Consider the following 14,918-nt stretch of genomic DNA (forward strand, 5'->3'; position numbering starts at 1 on the left):
CAACAGCGCTAATGTCGTTCAACAAGTCCCCGATAATTATTAGCATTTTTCACGGCCTACAGCAGGCGCAGGTGTTCATCCAAAATGGTGGTCGGTGATATAGTGGTGATGCGTGCGCAACGCGTAGGCTTGGGGAAGGAATATTCTTTGGTCATCAGTTCGACTTTTATGTATGGTATTGCGCAAGCAGGGACGCGACCAGATATAGTCTCACCTATGGGCACCCTGCAATGAAGTCTGCCTGTACATTCCACGCCACCTAGCAAATGTCGTTGAGCACCCGCGAGCAGGCCTTCACCTTCATTTCACCTTTGTCCGTGTCGTGCTCGGATCAGGATGAAAGTTAGATTTTCCAGTGAATTCACCACGGCTCCTTGGCAGCTCCTCCGTGAGAATTGTGAAAAAAAAAAGAACAAGCGAAGATACTGCTGCGGTAAGGACTGTGACAACGTCGAAGGGAATGTCCGTATCGAATTGTACCGCTTCCCTTCGAAACCGGTGGAAGCAAGCCGGTGGATGAAGTGGATCATCGCGCTTCGTGTCGGCCTTGCGAATTTACGTTAAACGAACTAAGACAAATGCAAAAACAACATCTTGCTCAAAAGAAAAAAAACGCGCAAATGTTGTTACGTCTCAAACCTGGCTTCGTAAGCGCTCCGTGCTGGAGCTTTGTACACACTGTGCTTCTTCCTGCTTCAAGATCAAGAGGCGACTGCAGGAACCGGGCTCATTCGTGCCGATGTCTTCTGGCGCTTAGAGCCACCTAACTAAGGTTGGAGTACACCGCAACAGAGGTCAAGTGTTCGAAAATTAGCATTTCTCTCGCGAACGCTAGCGCATATTTGCTCAGGGTTCACCCTGTATGCTTTCACCTGAGTACTTTCTATTATGCCTCAGCCGTAATGCCATCTCACATTCGAGGCCGTACGATATTATTGTAATATGCTCGGGGCACTTTGTCAACGGAGAAAAAAGCACCTACCTGCAATTTCGCCAAAACCTCTACAATTGTGAGGTGCAAGGCACTCTCCAAGAAATGAAGCTACATCTGACAGTTCAAAAACGTCCACGGTCGTATTTGCTCACTTAAGAGTCATAACATGATCATTTGTTAACTTACTTTGAGTTTGACGTCCTAAGCATCTTTGCTTTGTTGTGATAAACACTTCGCGATCTGTGGTGGTTGCTTGGCGGTTATCTTGTTCGGCTGCAAAGCGCGAGGTCACGGGATGCAACCCGGGCCATGACAGCCTAATTTCGATGTGCCAAATGGGAAAGCACCCGTGCACTTAAGTTTAGGTGCACGTTACGCCATACTTTAATTTAGGCACCTCGCTACGATGTCTGTGCTGTTTACTTCTTTGACACGATAAACATGGTTGTAGTCGTAAATTTGACGTCCTTTCTCAAGCGCCGGTGCTCCAAAATGGGCCTCGATGCTTTCGATTGCCTTAAAACCGCTATTGAGAACGACCGACACGTTTCAAACGCGCGCTGCAGCAGCACGCCTCCGTAGAAGAGGCTGCCTCGGTGTTTCGCGGAACTGACACGGTGGCGCTGAAGGCTGAGCTGATCCCTGGATCGCCTGACCATTGAAGGTAGCCCATAGAGACGATATGGGTGCAGGATCTACCTAAATGGTGCACTTTAAAGAATAAAGTATTTGCAAATACTGCAAACGCAGCAGCCCATCGCATCGCTATCAGGATAATCGTTGTGAGTTTCTCACACAGTATGAATTGATCAAGCATGCGGTTCGGCAAAGAGAAAAAATGGCGGAGATTAAAATTTTTCCCATTTTCATCACGCTAAGATAGTCTCGTGGGTATCATAGTCAGAGCACATTTTGGGCATTTAAAACAATATTTACCTTGCAGAATGCAGACTACGTTATATGACGGTCACGTAGCGAATCAAGGAAACATTGCGGTCATTGATTGAAAGAAAAGCACTTTCCAGGCTCTTGAGACCCGGAAAAAGGCGAGGTGAATTTTTGAAGGCGGACATTCCGTTGTGTAGCTGAGGCGCACTGCGTGAAGCAGCATGCAGCTTTGCTTCTCTCTTCTCGGTCATTGACACCTCTTTTCCGTTTTGATGGCGTCGGACGAAAGTTAATATCTGCTTGCTCTCGATATCCCACAGCCGTCCCGCTTTGGTGAGGAATCGATGGGGATGTTGCCCGTACATTTGCATGTGTAGGAAATTGCAGTAATTGTGCGCTGCGCCAAGAGCGATCTTCGCGATCACTCGTTCATGAACACACCGTGTGGTGCTGCCACCATCCACGATAGGGCTTTCGAATGTCGACATGCTGCCAATGTGCGTCGAAATTCGCGGCCATCAAGGCAATGACGTCGAGATATGTCGGGTCATTTGCCCACGTCCTCGGAAGCCGTGGAGGAAGGAAAAACAAACTAGGAGATGGATTCTGCCAGCCTCGACAAGCCGACTTCTTCTGAAGCCGCCTCTCCCGCTCGCCGGAGCATTGTGTCTGGTGCCTTTTGGGTAGGAATAGGCCCCCATTGTTGCCGGACCATCCGTGTTTATTTGGTACCTGTTAAGGATTAGTAGCTTGGTGGTGCCTGTCGTCAAAGGGACGGATGCACGTGGAAAGTACAACGCCTGGGTTTCAGCTACCGCGGGGCTCGTTCTTCGCTTCAAATGCTTCGCCTTCAAACGGAGAAAGACTAGGAAGCCAGGCCCATGGCAACCTAATTTTCAAAGCATCACTTGCGCTTACCACCACATAGCCGGCGCTCTCACCTTGAAACCCGTGCAGAGTGTGCTGATTCGAGCTTGGTCTATTGCTTGTAAAATCAGCAGTTGCGTACTTGAAACTCCGGTGCATATTTGCTTGCTGAATTTTGTTCCACTATGTAGCATCTTTATAGGATGAGACAAGATGTTTAGCGGGATATTTTTTGTTGCGTCTTTGTTAGTAAAAGGTTCTGCTGCGCTTCTTTCGTTGTGAAATAAAGAAATAGGATTACCAAGCACCCTAAATGCCGATGCCGTTGCCTTCCCTTTAGATTCAGGCGCACTATTTTGTAAGATTGTGTGGTGCGACGTGCTTACGCTGTTGATACGCGCCTATTGAGTACATCGCGGTCTCTTAAGAAGCAGAAGGCATTGAGCAGAATGACAGCGTCAGCAGGGGCCATTTGCTAGAACAGTGGGCCGGCACGGACCTAAATATGGTCGAGATCCCCGGCTTCCCAGTCCATGGTTGGGCCCAATATGGCATGCACAAATGCTGTCGGGTGGACCCTGGGCGCTCGCTTGACCTCCTGCACGTGTTTTCAGGGGGGAAGGCCGTCATATTGTTTCCCCGAAGAGGGCCGATAACACGATGAATCACCGTAGCAAGGGTGCCTTTCTTCCGTTCACACGTTTGTAAAGCGAAAGGTATCCTTGTTTCCCTGAAACTGCCCCCAAAAGCGACCAGTCGTCCTTGAGGTGGTCATCGCGGGTTGTTGATCACACCGACGCGTTCGGTCGTTGCTGCATTGGCGCCTGTCTGCTGCTTGCTAACGCGACAAGCCGCGTGGTGGTTCGGTGCTTTACCTGATTGACATACCACAATCTCTGCTGCTTCACACATTTGAATTCCATCACTCAACAACGGCTTGCGTTTGCCACGCCGACTATGTGCGCATATCCCAAAATAGCAGAAGCAGAAGCATCTAAAGCGACTCAACTGAAGCTTCCCCTTCCCTATCACGTGATGGCATATTTCCCATCATCTCATTCCTCTAAATTGTTTGATGTCTAGGCTTCAGAAACGTCAATTTGTTTTACAGTTGTTTTACAGTGAACCCATCAGCCTCTAGTTGGTCGGAATTTCTCGGTGTATGCCCACTCAAAAAGTAAACCGCAGCTGGTAAAGGGCTTTGCCTTTCAGCTCCCGTGTAACAGATTTATGTCTTCTGCTACATTTGAATAACAATGGGTTGTCGAAGGATGACAAAGTCGTACTTCGCGCATTTTCTGACCGTGTTTACAACTGAAGATTCATTTAGTTCATAAAGCACTTGACCTTGCCGGAGGCCCTAGCAAAATGAGAATGCGTGCTTCACTGCCGCACACGTGCGCGCGCGCGTGAAGCACGTTGCTTGTGCGGGTGGTGGTCCCTGTGTAAGGTCGTGTAACTTCGGCAACAGCTTCGCTGTACATCCACATTAAAAGGGTGGAATAGAGGCGGAATTTTTCTCATCGCTACGCTAGCGGTTGCTGTTGGCGATAGTAGTGTTAAGAAATAAAACTATGGGGCACTACGTTCCGAAGTCACGATCTGGTTATGACACACGCAGCAGTTAAAGACTGCGAACTAATTTGGAGCAACTAGGGTTCTTTAACATGCACCTAAATCTAAGTACACGGGTGTTTTCGCATTTCGCCCCCATCGAAATGCGACCGTCGTTGCCGGGGACACCAGTGTGATAAATGGAAGACTTATAGCGCCATCTTGCCGAAACAGGGTGCCTATATTCTCGTGAACTTTCTGTGCGATAGAAGGGAAGTCTACGAGATCGGAGCTTCTGCAAATGTTCTACCATGCCAAGTAGTCCTACGACTTCTTAGGGCCCTGTTGACTCCTTTGAACGGAAATAGCACCGACGCTGCGTCCACGTGCTACGGTTTCGCATTTCCGCAGAGGCGGAAGGGAAAAGCCGCAAAATAGGTCAACTTTAACTCTCAGTGGTGTACTTTGTCTCATTTAGCTGTTGCATGCAAAGTGTTTGCGTTTTCCCTTCCCGAGCTTGTACTCACGTGGATTAAAGTGCGGGAGGTTTCTCAGACGCCATCCAGCTTTTGTGCGCGTTGCCTCCGTCGTTTTAGTCTTATTAGAGAGAGCTTCCCGGTTGTCTCGCTAAACGGAAGGGCGCTGGTTGATTTGCCGTATGTTTGAGGGGTGTAATCGTGAATGGCGGGCATATTGCCGCCACCTCGCGGCAACAAGCTCCATCAGAGAAGCCCAGAGCTACACATAGTTGTAACCAAGTGTATTCTATCAATTTCTGGTGTAACTTTTCGACAGCCGCGTAATCAGCAACATGTTGTATCTTCAAAGGTTTAAAGCGTTTTACATTTGGTTACAGCAAGATTAGCTGCGTGACTGGATGTTTTGAATTCTGTGCCACCAGGTGCCTACCATGCAGGGCGTTCACGATGGCGATTCTGCTCACCCAGCATATTGTCCAGCTCACTTCAATTTAGGGGTGTATACCGGAGGCGCTAAACCTCTATGTTGTCAGAAAAGGTTCTTCTTGAGAGCAGATTTCTCGAATCATGGCGGGAGATGCAAGAGAATATATGGCTGATAATAAAGTTTAAACCAGATCTGGCGTATCTGTCCTGAAGTTTTAACACGATAATGTTTTATGCCGGTGTCCGGCCTCAACTTCCTGCAACGAGTGCTGGCGCGAACGAGTAAATTATGCTCTCTCTTCACAGGCCTAGATGGCCCCGCCATCTGGGAGCAGGGAAGTGAAGTCCTGCATCATTACTGTAACCAGCGCCTACAGTGAGCGCTTCAGTAGTGTGAGTGCAGCGAAGGCTGCACCCCGGTGCAACCTGGTGTAGGCGGTGTGGGCATCCTTCTGAGCTGGCTCCGCAGTTTCCGCGCATGGTTTGTCTTTCGCGTCCAATTAGTCTGTGAGGCCTCGCCATCTACGGAGTGAAGCTTCCACGTGCGTCAGCAGTGCTTTCGCACTGGCTACTGTTTCCCTTGCGATGGTACTAACGAAGAAAGTCGTAAACCGTAAACGTTAATCCGCGTAGAAAGGCAACGTTGTCGACAGACTTATCTCGTTTTTGTCCTTCCTGAAACACGCCAGCATGAAGCAGAAAGCTTTCGCGCGTTCGCGTCGCACGTGTAGAACTCTACCGCCCGCAGTGGGGATGTTAAGCGCGTCGCAATTCAACTGGCTTCTCAAGATACTACGGCGCCGGTCTAAAATGTTCGTACCTTCGCCGAAGCGACTCGGCAGCAGCAAGTCGCTCGGCAAGAGAACGCTGAGCGTCAAGCAAGTAACACCTTCGTGCACGCGCAAGTCGGGCTCCTTTCGCTGCAGCGGACTGTCAGTCCACAAACATCCACAGGTTCTGTAAAGACACCTTTCGTTTACTTTTTATGCCGATTCCTGAAAAAGAGGGATCGATCACATCTTTTTAAAATAAGCTTCCATGCTTCGTGAGATTTGGACTCTCATGCTTCTAGAAAATAAATATATGTTGCAACTTTGGCCGGATAGGGTAAGAAAAGTTTTCAGAGCACCCTGTGGAGCTAGTAGAGCTGCAACAAAGGAGTATTACGTTAGAATATGGGTAGACTGGCTCCATACACGCTGCACGTGGCGAGAAGGTTCTTGATGGTCTATGTGAATATATCTTAGTCAGTTACTTTAAGAACTTGCCGTATACGAGGCTTCTTCATTTTGTAAATGTTATAGTCCTGGCAGAAATGCGCCGTGATTGTGACTCAGTGTTCGTAAAGTATGTTGTTGAAGTAAACTTCTTATAAACACACGTACCCCTAGAGTTTTATCCGACATTCTCGGAAGATATTATTGCCACTTTCGTGTCTGTCATAATCCGCTCCTTCGAAAACTTTGATATCGCGTCTAGTTTTCGCGATGGTCGTCCTGTGCTGATACCTAAGTACGATCCAACATCAGTTCTTCTAATGGAATTGAGGCCAATCACGCTTCTCGACGTTAACTACAGAACCTTGACACCTGTTGCCACTTGACCCTTGGGAAGCCTGATGCCTTTCTTAATATGACCCCATCAAGCAGGCTCACTCCACTGGCAGACAGATACCTAATTTCTCGTTAGTTACGCACGAAAGAATGGCCTAGACACTGACCGGGTCAGCACGTGGTCTCTTAGTTTCACTAGATCAAGAAAAGGCCGTCGATCACCATGAACATAGCTTCATGTTTATTGTACTTACCTCTTTCGGCTTTTCATCAAATTTTGAACTTATAAGGAGTGCCTATTCGGATATCCGAAGTACATTGTTTCTTGATGGTCGTAAATGTGCACCATTTGCCAATGCTCGTGTTGCTCGTCAAGGATGCCCTTTATCCGCAGTGCTCTTTGTGCTCAGCCTTGATACATTTCGGAGTTCAATACTGAGAGACCCTTATGTGTGCGGCCTCCCGTAATCGGTGACGTCATCGGTGAGGGTAACCGTCTTCACCGATGACATTACATTGTTTCTAAGGAATCGAGATACCTTATCCCGTGCCGTTCGAAATTTAATTGAGTATGGAATGATTTTAAGTGCTGCGCTAAATTTTTCAAAATGTCGGTATGTGTTCATTAGTTCAACACAGCCACGCCTAATTTCCTTCGTGATTCTTTTAATATTTTAGGGCTTGATCAAATGAATTACGGTATATCAGATTGTGTGGCTCTCAGGTCTTGAATATATATGGCGAAATATTCAGAATATCAAAGGTATGATCTACCCCTACGAGCAAGAAGGCACTGAGCCTAATGAGTATTGTGTGGCTGAGTGTGGTACGTTTGTGACGTTGTGCAGCCTCCATTGCGGGTTACTAGGTCCTTGCAGTCCCTTCTTGATTCCTTCTTCTGGTCGGGCAGTACAGAACTGGTCGATCGGGCGGCGCTTGGGCAACAACGCTCCCGCGGTGGGTTCGCGTTCTCATCCGTGTCTGTCCGTTGCCGGCTGCTTCCTCTGCGATTTCTGCTCCGCCTGTTCACTGCTGAACACTGCTCCGCATGAGCAGTGTTCCGCGCGTGAACACGCATATTATGCCCTTGGCACAAAAACTCGTTACACGTTACCCGGCGTGCAGTTGAACCGCGGACCACAAGTGTTAAATGCGCCTGCATTTTAATGTACGGCCATGACATTTTATTGCCACATACAAGAGATATGTCCTGATGTAGACCTTCTCGAAAACCCTGTTCTAGACACAACGTTATCCTTACTGCTTCCTATAGTTTGCTCAGGGTGCCGAGCATGTTCTAATATTGTGTCATCTTGTTGGACAACGGTGTCATTTCTGCCTGGCCACCTAGTCATGCGTGGTGAGTGCTTCCAATGCGTGATAGGCTAGAACGAGGGTCATAGTCCCATCTCTGCTGGGTCCCAATTGCCCCCTTCGAGAATCCGCTAACCATGTGCTGCTGCAATGCGTCGTGACCAAGGTATATTGGACGGCCGTGTATGTTGGTTTGCGTGCCCTTGTAATTAACCGCATTATTAAATCTTGTGGCTGCTCATGTGGAAGCTTTGCGCGACTTTTAATTGTGCTAAGGGCCTATTGTCGGTGGCGTAACCGGTGCGAGGCAGTAGCCACTGGACATCGTGACCGCGCTGTGTTTCCACTTCTGGAGAAGCTCTACTCTGAGCTACTGTCGTTTCTGTCAGAGGAGTTGTTCCTTCGACAGTGGTCATGCCGTTTCATGTCGGCGGCTGATGGACGCGTGTGACTTAGTTTTCGACCAGCCTAGTTCTTGTAGCCAAGCCATCAGATGAAATCATTCAATGCGGCTAGAATGTATGTGCCCGTGGTTTCTGTGTGTGCGAGCTCTCGTATACATGATCATTTTTATACGTAGACATCTCACATAGCGCTCCTACAAAATATGTGAATTGTCTTTATCACATCATCATTGAGTCCATTGTATATGTTTAACATCATTTTATACATGTTGACAATTAGTTTGTGTAACTGCGCATTTCCGTAGGTCAATGTGGTTATATGCTAATGACTGAGGGCTCGGACACATCTTTGAAAACATGCCATGTATGAAATACTCCGTAGTTTGCGTATGCTAACGTCCTGGTGAAGTTGTACCGTGATTGTTACTCGGTGTTCGTATCGTCTCTTATTGAGATAAACTTTTTCTGAAAAGGTTGATGTCATAGTTGCGTGGATCAAGTTTTTTCTTAACGTGGTAAAACCCATGCCATCAGGCTGGCAGCTTCCTGCTCTGCGATTCTGGTGATCTCGCACCTGTATTTCTAGTGCTCGTACATTTATTTCTTGGAATTAGCGTTCCCAGAACGCGAATAGTGTTCCAAGACCCCGCCAGAAAATTTAATACCCTTTCAGTCTTTGAAAAAGGATAAGCAGCAAAGCTGTATGGGGTGGTTATATCGACAACTCCATAAATTTATATGGTTTTTGCTATATTGATTGAATGAAGACACATACACGTACTTTCTTGATTGTTATTGTCTTCATTTCGTCTCATTCGTTAGCGCACTGACAATAGCTTTGCGGTCTCTGGGGCACACCGCGATGCGTTCGACTGGTAAGCTAGCATGTTAACAAAATTTGTTGTTGTACTAGTCGGTTCATGCTTAACAAATATTCAGTTGTGAGTTGGGAACAGCCATTATGCTGTTAAGTCAAGCACGTTGTTGCCAAACGATAAAGCTATACACGACCGGTGACACGCGGTCTGTACATTCACGTCCGTGTAGCACTCAATTCGATCACGTTTCAACCGGAACGAGATAATCCACTTGGCGTCGTCACGTGAAGGGCTGGGAAAGGGCGCTTGCCTAAGTGTATGCACCCTTTCCGTATCACTCGCCACGACAAACAAGAGAACGTGGTAACCGTCGACAGTTAGTTCCCTCCCCCGCCTTCTTGTCCCTCCCTCTCTACTTGCCGGCCCGAAGAAGGAATACATACACAGCGACCGACGCGACACACATCACGTGGAAATAGTTGGACACTGATCTCATCGGCGCATTTTAGTCAATGTCTCGGAAACATTGTTTTCCCAGACCCTAGCCGTAGATAGCTTCGCTGTGAAAAATACAGCAGCGTTTAGTGATTCCTTTCTTTCCTAACTCATTTGCTACAACATGAGCATTCTCGCAGTGGAAACTACCATATCATTTTCTCTCGCATGGCTTATCCTTAAACAACTGAGTTCGTCCACTAAAGGCAACAATCAATGAGAACCCAACGATTATAGGCGGTACACCACGTACTGGAGTATTTTCCTCATCTTCTCCATTGAAGATAGAGGTGAGTGACCTTAGATTACATGAAAATGCTGCTAAGGAGAACTATTGCTGCCCTGAAGATAACAGGTACCATCGTCGAAAGGTTGACTTAAATCGACATTTCTTGTAAATTTCTGCTGACTGCTTCATCCCTCCGACTTGATGTGCACTTATGTCTTGTTTCTGAACAAGTCAGAAGTGCACATCAAATGATTAGGCGTGCATAAAACTACAAAACATGATTGATGGACAATTCCGAACAATTCCTGTTGAAAAACAACAGAAAATTTCAGTCTGTAGTATTTTTGGACGTTGTTTCTGTAGTTCTGTTGCCTGTAGTTCTGTTGGCTGTAGTCCTGTTGTCTGTAGTTCTGTTGTCTGTAGTGTGACGTCCTGTAGTAGAAAGTTCTGCAGTTCTTCATCAATATTTATTAAAAAATTGACAGAGACCTCCTTAAGGCTATGTAAATTTGTTAGTACAATAAAGAAAAAAAACAGAAGTAAAAAAAAATTAAGAAGAAACATTCCCGTCGAGAATTTGAACTTGGACCCTCATGATTACGAGCCCGGCATTTCACCACTGCAGCACTCCGCACATGTCTTTCGAGGGTACATTTTGGGCATGTCAACAGTGTGAAGTGCTGATGTTTACATTTGCATTTTAAGAGTCAAGATCCGCCATCACTCCACCGCGTCCACTGCCGCATCTCTAGAAGAGCAAAAAGTGTTGTTACCACCGACAGGTACATCGTGAAGTGCTAGAACATCAATTCTGATGTACGATATCCATATTAAGTGAGAAATTCAGAAATGACAATGACGACTGTTGGGCTGTTACTGCTAATTTCGACAGTTGTCTCGTACTTTACACTTTTGAGCACGCACATAATTCGTGTGTTCAATGCAAAATAGCTACATAAACATTCTTGGATGAGTGTTCTTTCTGACAGCATACTGGTTTCTCATCGCAGCGCTGTACCAGAATAATGAGACCAGAGCGAAACAGCTTTTCACGCAACTTTGAGGAACAACCCAAGACTTCCTTTTCACTTCGCAAAAGCTTATGCAATATTTCAAGGAAATTAACTAATGTGTCAGTGTAACGGCACGTGTACGTCCACAGGCCTGTGTGCCACATCTTACCGAATAAAGTAAAACGGATACGCAGCCATTCCCGCAGATGGTATGATTTTGATGAGGGAGGCATGGCGTTGCTAGTGCTTCGTCGTAAGGCACAATTATAACTATTGGCCACGTCGACTTTATTACCGGTGTCGGTGGTATCAACATTGCCGGCGTCAGAGAAGCACGATTGAATACCATGCAAGAAAAAAGTACAGTGTACACCACCAATGCGAAACTGACATACAATTTTAAAGCGTCGCGTCGGAACGCGCTTCTGTCGAGCCGTCAGAACTTCTGTTGCTGCGACAAAAAGTAGCACATTTCTGTGTAGTCCCGACAGAGAGTTCCTGTTGCGACGTCAGAAACGCTGTTGCGATAAAAAGTTGTTGTTGCGACTTCATACACTCTTGTGGTCGGGACAGAACATCTATATTGCGACTACAGACCTCTTGGCCATCGCGACCGAGTGTTTCTGTTGCGACGTCAGAATTGCTGTTGTCAAGTCAGTCGCTGTCACGACAGAAAGCTGTTATTGTGACTACAGAATTCTTGTCACGACAGAACGTTTTTGTTGCGACTTCAGAACTCTTCGTCGTCGCGACAGAATCTTTCTGTTGCGACGACAGAATTTCTGTCGTAACGTCAGAATCGCTGTCACAATAGAAAGCTGTTGTGACTACAGAACTCTTGTTGTCGTGACCGAAAGTTTCTGCTGCGACTTCAGAACTCTTCGTCGTCGCGACAGAATCTTTCTATTGCGACGACTGAATTTCGGTCGTAACGTCCTAATCGCTGTCACGATAGAAAGCTGTTGTAACGACTTCAGAACTCTTGTTGACGCGACAGAACGTTTATGTTGTGACTTCAGAACTCTTGGTCTTCGAGACAGAATGTTTCTGTTGCGACATGCGAATTTCTGTCGTAACGCCAGAAATGTCTGTCGCAACTACAGAAACATCAGGAACTTCTGTCGTACAACAGAAATTTCTGTAGTCGCGACAGAAATTTCTGTGGTTGCGACAAGAATTCCTCTTGTCTTTTTCAACTGGGATACCTTTTTGCTAGCTTTAAATTTGTCGATGCTTTGCGCCCTGTGCATGGGGCGGAAAGCCGATACGGCGCATGGAGTGTCCATACAATTGCTATCGCAATAATATCAGGCTATCCGGCAAATGAAGCATCCCGTGGCCCATTACTTCCCGCGAAAGAAGAAGTAACAAAATTGAACTTTCACCATGCGACAATTCGTTTCGCCGCAACAATGTCTTTCTTTTTCTTTTATGGCGCATGACTACGAAATGTAGAAACGGAAAGGAAAGTTTGTTGGCCAGAATCGAACGCCTACTTTGGGCACCTAATGTGACTACCGAAGGAATATCAAAGTAAACTTGGAATTCTTGGTCCACAGAGAACCATATGCATACGGCTCTGTATCCTACACCGGCGAGACAAATTTTTCCACACAATTGTCCTCGGATGGGTACCCCTTGTTGTCAGCGTAAATATATATATATATATATATATATATATATATATATATATATATATATATATATATATATATATATATATATATATATATATATATATATATATATATATATATGTCGGTCTCACAAACGGACGATTTTACTGCCCTGATACGGACACACCTAATTTGACGGCCGCCATCTCGGCTATGACATCATGTCAAGAGTCGCCATCTTGGATTTAAGAAACCGAAACGATGGCGCCATTTCAACCCATGACGTCATAATCACGTGGTTTAACTCCTAACCGCCTTATTTGATTATGACGTCATCCTTGGCACCAGAATTTGGCCATTTTAGATAATGACGCAACAGTCACGTGATGTCAGATATCACCAATTGGGTTGCTATCAATTTACTATGGGGCCGCAATCTTGGATATATCAGTGACGTCACCAGTCAATCACCAATGTGGTATACTAATGACATCACCAATGAATCACCAAATTGGGTTGCTATTTCGATTACTACGGGGGCCGCCATCTTGAATTACTCGAACTGAAAATATCACGCATATGGAAGGTGGAAGCAGACCCCAAGAAATCGACAAATGTGATGAGTAAGAGCTCATGCTCTTAAAAATGGGCAACAGATAAGTCAAGTCTGATTTAAACCTTATATATGCCCGCAACATACCGTGGGAACTGCCGCCATCTTTATCCAAGGACATCTCATCGTGTCGCTTTTTGGAGAATGGCCACCAGCAACTCAGGTGTTTGAACGATCCCTTGATAAGGGTAACTCTGTCAGTGCTTTAGCGGTTGGTGGCCATCTGGCTGATTGTTACCGTGGGTGCTCGCCTACCACGCCGTTTCAAAGCACTCGTGCACTCGGGCGGTTCCAGAGGCAGGTCGATACGGAAATATCTCAAGCGTTTAGTATCAAAACAAACGGGTAATGCGCGGAAGCGCCCCGTCCATGGCTCGCACGAAGAAAGAGTGTTCGTACCCGGAAAATAACCTGTTCATCGACTTGTTTCGATAGCTCTCGTGTCAGAAGGGGGAAAGGGGAAAAAGGAGTTTTGCTTCCTTGAGTCTTGCTTCTGCGCAAGCCATCAATCTCATGTTTCTTTGTAGTAAAAAATTCCTTTTAAATCTACCGTTCTGTCATGTGTGCTCCTCGCTGTCGTCTTATGTCTTCTGCACGCTAGTTAAGGATGGCCGAAGCCAGTAATGAATAGCGGCAGCAGCGGCGAGCGAATTGCCACTGCGCGCTGCCTCTCGCTTCAAAGCGAATTGGCGCGCGAAAGCACAGCGCAAACGAAGCCAAACGAAACAACGAAAACCTCTGGCAAACGAAAGCTCTGGTCGGCTAGCCTTCGAACACAGCGCAGATCCAAGATCCAGCTAACCTGCTTCCTCCTTGGGCACGCACATCTATCCGCAACACCCTCCTCCCCTCGCCCATCTTAGTGCGCGCGTATGAAGATGGAGCACTCGCTCACGCTCTCTTTTCTTGCGAGCGCGACAATACACCGCTCCATGAAGTCACGATTCTTCTCTGCTCACTGTCGCAAGCTTTCGCTCCCACCTACAACGTAACGCGCGTGGCCGCGCTGTTACCAACATAGGATGGAACGTCGTGGTGATGCCAGCGGAAATTCGCCAGGAGTGTCCATAGGATTGCTATCTCAGTAAAAATAAGGGGTTGTGCCTTGTTGGAGCGCGAAGATCGGCGATGTATCCATTATGCAAAGGAACGGAATCCTTAGATTACTAAAGATTCCGTTCCTTAGCAGATTAGTATAACACAGACTCTATATTACTAGAACTACCCAAGAAATGGAGCGTGTTCGTTGACTCCAAGGCTGATCTCCATTGTTTGGTTTCTGCCTTACGCCGCGGACCCGACGAACAACTTGGTTTCGCTTACATGAGATCTTCCGCCTTCCCAGTCAGTATGGAGAGAGTGAGCGGCTTGCAGCCACTGCGGCGGCGAGGAGACCACAGAACATGTACTTTGCCACTGTCCTCGATACAGCGCGCACCGGCTGTCACTAGCGACCGCGTTGGCACGCCTTGACGACAGGCCACTTTCAGAACAGTCAGTCGTGGAATGCTGACATGGACTGTCGTCGTACCGAAAGTCGGTCAAGGCTTTGTTGACCTTTTTACGTGGCATTTGCCTATTAGAAACACTATAATGACCCGATTCCGTCCCTTTTAATTTTTGACGCTTCTATTTTTGTCATGCCCTTCTTTCCGTCTTTACTTCCCCTTTGACTTCCCCTACCGCAGGGTAGCAAACCGGACGTTGTAACTCTG

This window comes from Dermacentor albipictus, unplaced genomic scaffold (assembly GCF_038994185.2).
Source record: "Dermacentor albipictus isolate Rhodes 1998 colony unplaced genomic scaffold, USDA_Dalb.pri_finalv2 scaffold_66, whole genome shotgun sequence".
Lineage (NCBI taxonomy): Eukaryota > Metazoa > Arthropoda > Arachnida > Ixodida > Ixodidae > Dermacentor > Dermacentor albipictus.